Source organism: Pteropus vampyrus, unplaced genomic scaffold (assembly GCF_000151845.1).
Source record: "Pteropus vampyrus isolate Shadow unplaced genomic scaffold, Pvam_2.0 Scaffold20, whole genome shotgun sequence".
NCBI classification, from domain to species: domain Eukaryota; kingdom Metazoa; phylum Chordata; class Mammalia; order Chiroptera; family Pteropodidae; genus Pteropus; species Pteropus vampyrus.
Window position 1 is genome coordinate 5652649 of NW_011888801.1, and position 4713 is coordinate 5657361.

Here is a 4713-nt window from a genome sequence, read left to right on the forward strand (position 1 = left end):
ATAGAGGAAGAAAGGATGATCAGATAAGCATCTGGAGAGACAGAGAAAGGCCTTGGCCCACATGCTGCTTTCTATGCCCCTCTGATTTGATCTGATTGATCCTATAGTGTGTGGAATCCAGCTCAGTGCTCTCTTGCACAGGTCTGCACTGTTGTAAGCAGAGCCATCAACGTCCTAGGAGCACTATTCTAATATAAGGAGCACAGAAACCAGTCCTGGAAAGAGAAAACCATGAGATGGTAAGGAAAAGAGGATGATGTCTACATGTTTACAGGGTATTCAAAGAGCCGAAGGAAAATAAATTGGACAATAAGGTGATTTAGGATGGCTGAGGCCTCAAATGCTGGGCCCAGGCCTCAGCTAGGTCTGGTCTCCTCACAGTTAGCCAGACACTCATAGCACCTTCCTCTATACCTGTTCCCTGAGATCTGGGCCTGTTGCCAGGGATGTCATTTCAGCACTACAGGGATTGGGAGAAAAGGAAAGAAAAATGCCCTTTCAGATCTCCTTTATGTGTGCCTCTGTAATTTTATGCTACTTTTAGCCTTGGCATGAAAAGACTACAACAGACTCCCAGTTTGGGACTTGGAACTGATGAAGGGGGTCAGGCTTGAAATATAATTAGTAAAGCTTCATGGCTCTGAGAGGTGTCCTGAAACCCGGCCTCTAGTTTTCCTCTTCATTCGGATCCTGAAAGCAGACCATCCTACACATACTCTCAGAATATTCTTCCACCAGCTTGGAGCTCAAACACCTTCGACGACTCCCTGCTTTCTGGAAGATAAACCTCAATTGCACTGCATGATCAAATTCATGATCAAATTCACCTTTGCATCCTGGAACTGAAAAGGAGTTCAATAAGCAGTAGAGGGAATTCTCCTTGCTTTGTGTAGTTTACATGTATCCAGGCTGTGACTTCATAGCAAACTCTGTTTAGCAGAATCAATCATTTATTTTTTACTAACTCCTAGATTCTCAAAATGATCCCAGGCTGTAGGCACCTCCAACTTTACTATTCCTAATTGTGAGCAAAGAAAGGTGCTTGAGGAAAACATGAGAAATATGCATCAGTAATACAATACGACAATATCACATCTCCCCATACACATTTTTGTAGCAAAGTCAATAAACACTTCAGCCAGTTTCACAAAAGGCCGAATCTGCTCCTTGACTCTAGCTCCATGAATGGTATTTTATTTAATGGGGAAAAAAGTGGATAGAGTAGAGCAGGTTTTGAGGAAAACAAAAGCAATTGGAAAACTGGGGGATGGTACTCAAAAGCATCTATCTGTCTATCTATATCATCTATTTGTCTGTCTGACTGTCTATCTATCTACACTTGTAAAACCATCAAGATCGTGAGCATATTGTCATCCCTCCAAAGTTTCCTCTCACCCCTTTGTAGACCCTCCCAACCTCCTACCCTATTCCTAAGCAATCACTCATGTGCCTTCTCTGACTATGGATTCATTTGTTTATTTTAAAATTTATATAAATAGACTCATAGAGCATACACTTTTTTATTTTGATGAAACCCAGTTTACCAGTTAATTTTGATAAAATCTATAACTTCTTGGATCATAATCAAAAAATTATTGATTCAAAATAGTCTACGGTCTTGCCATCCTGAATGTGCCCAATCTTGTCTGATCTTGGAAGCTAAGCAGGATCAGGACTGGTAAGTACTTGGATGGGAGACCATCTAGGAAGACCAGGTGCTGTAGGTGTTTAAAAAAAAATTGAGTTGTTTACAGTATCTAATCATTTAACATCTATGCAGAACCTGTTTGATCCCATGGGGAAAAATAAAAGACATGACTCCTGGTTTCAGAATGCTCATTGAATAGTAGGGAGGTGAAGTGAATACTTTATTATATTAGATATGCATTATTAGTGTTATAAGAGAGAAACAAAGAAGGTAATGGAGTTCATAGAGGAAAGAAGAATGAAATAGATACGAAAAGGTGAAGTGGGCATATTGAACTGGTCTCACCTTGAGCTATCTGAAAAATCTATTTTTTTCTTTTGTTTCTGAGAAGCCCATCTTGACCATTTGTTTTTGCTTTGTGTGGAGGATGAAATATTGTGCAACAGACAACTTAAAACAAGAGAGGTTTGTATCAAATGTGGAGAAGAACTTGGCAAGAGAGGATGTCAATAAGAGGGAAAAAAAGACTGAGAAAAAAGAAAAAAGAGGTTAGCAGCAAAGAAATATCAAGGGAAGTCTCTACTCATAAAATAGAAATTAATGGATTACAGAGCAAGGACATTAAGAAAGATCTTTAAGAGGTTGCAGGAAATGGGAGAATTAGGGCAAAGCTGAGCTGTCATGTGGAACATTTTACATAACAAACTACTGGTTAAAGCTAATATAAGCTTTATATTATAAAGGGCAAAAGAAGCATGTGCCCAAGAGAGATGAAATGAGAGAGGATATAATACTTGGAGATTCAAGCCATGACTCCAATTCAGCTAACTTTGCTGAACACCCTATGCTACTCTAGGCCGGGCTGTCATCTAGAGCTTTGGTCACTTATGTGGACTTGGCACGCAAGCCTCCAGTCCATTATGATTTGGGGGATGGCAAGTGTGCTGTTTTTACTGTAGCACCTTGGGGAGCCCTTTTTGTGTTGTATTTACTCTGAAATTGTTTCATTAAAAGCATCAAATATCAGGAGCTACAAAAATCTTTTCTTCCACTGTAATGTAGATCAGAAGTGCAATAGAGTGAGAATGGACAGAGTAAGGCATGCTCAGAGAGAAACGTTGCTCCCCAGATATTTGGTAGAATCTATTGTGGAAGGGTAGTTCTTTTCTGCTCCAACATCTAATGGGCAGCATGGTGACCAGTAGGAATGAAGATAGGCAGAGCTAGAGGTATTGAGTTGGTGGAGAATTTCCATCTTGTGTCAACTGTGTGTGATCACAGATAATGACACCATCTGCAGTTGGGATAACAGCTTGGACAGGACTATTCCAACACAGAACAGCAGGACAGTGATGGGTACAGGGGATGAGAAAATGATACCAAACCAGGGCAAGAAGCAGATGATCCCATGGCCACTCAAAGCCTTTTGTTTTTCTGTCTCCATAATGTGACCACTAAAGCTGAGCGCTGTCTCTGTGTTTTATTGGTGTAATTGAGTATAAGATGACACATACTTCACCTCATGGAGCAACCTCAATCACTGCAACTATTTTAAACTTAAAACTGCAACTAAACAAAAGTAAAATATAACAATGGCTTAAATAAAATAGAAACTTTTTTTAAAAAGTCTTTGTGGGCAAATCAGTACAGGCCAACGTATTGCCCACCTAGATCAGAGGCCCAGGAAACTTCTAGATCACCATCCTGCCATTCCAGTGAGAATCGTGTTCTAGAAGAGAGAAAATGATAAGAAAGAAGAGATAGAGTGTGCACACTAGCTCTCTTCAGGAAAAGTCCTGGAAGGTATTACAGACACTTCTACTAGTATACCATTGTCCAGGACTTAAATCACATGGCCATGCAAGAGAGACTGAGAGATGTGCTCTTGGTTCAGGGAAGCCATCAACCCTGGTAAACATATATTCCGATGGGAGAAGGGAAAATAAATAGTGGGTGACAGTCAGGGATCTCTGCCACATTGACTAATCCTTCACAAAATCCTAAATTAGGAAAAACACAAAGACATTGTAACATGAGGAACTGCATGCTAATGGCCGATTTCAGTTTGGTTTCTGGCATCCAGAGTGCGTGTACCAAGTAAATAATTTCCCAGTAGAGGGATGATCCCAGGACAGCACACAGGGAAGCAGTGACTTCAGAGAGAGTTACGGGACAGTGTTAAAAAGGAAAAGGGAAGCAAGTGAAGAAGCACACATTTTCCAGTGCAACGGAAAAGCTGAGGAACTTGGGAGAATAATGGGGAGAAAGGCAGCGGTTTGAGTGTTTGCACAGAGAGAAAACGGAAAAAGGGTATAGAGGGAGGAACCAGTGAAATGGGGTATGGCGCTTGAGGAGCCAAATGATCGTTTAATGATGGGCCAGGTTTTTGTCTTTCGGTGATTGAAAAGAATTTCACATGAACAAGCTCTTCCTGAACATGTGTTGTATATAGGTCTCCTGTTGGGACTGTGAGATGAAGGAAGAAAAACAATACTGAGCCTCTGCCCTCAGGGAGCTTCCCATTTCTCAATATAGACTCATATACCTTATAATGCTGGATAATGCTTTTGAACTCACCACTTTAAACATCACCACTTTAAACACTTTGTAACATGGCAGCTAAAATCTTTACCAAGTAGTTATTGAATAGTGTTTACAGTTCAAGTTCTGGAATCAGACATTGGTTTCAAACTCTACCTCTGTCACTTAAAGGATGACCAGCTCATCCTGGTTTGCCTGAGACTTCCCCAATTTTAGCACCAAAAGTTCCACATTCTGGGCAAAACGGGATGGTTGGTCATGCAGCTATTGACAAGCTTCATGTCCTTAAGCAAGTTAGTTGATTTCTTTGAGTCTCAGTTTCTATAACTATAAAATGGAAATAATAATTCTGATGTTCTATGATTGTCATGAACATTATATGGGAATACGTTCACAGTGTTTAGCAGAGGGCTTGGCTTCATACATGTTAGTATTATCAATGCTTGTTACTTGTATTAGAAGTATTATGAATCTGGTTGGTTCACATACAGTTTAGCTGTGTTGTCCTGGAGGGAAAATGTGTG

General features: G+C 40.3%; 1 pseudogene; it reads left to right on the forward strand.

The window, feature by feature from the left end:
* The first annotated feature begins 1608 nt into the window (after window positions 1-1608).
* LOC111736542 lies at window positions 1609-1727 on the forward strand (annotated as a pseudogene).
* The last annotated feature ends 2986 nt before the right edge of the window (window positions 1728-4713 follow it).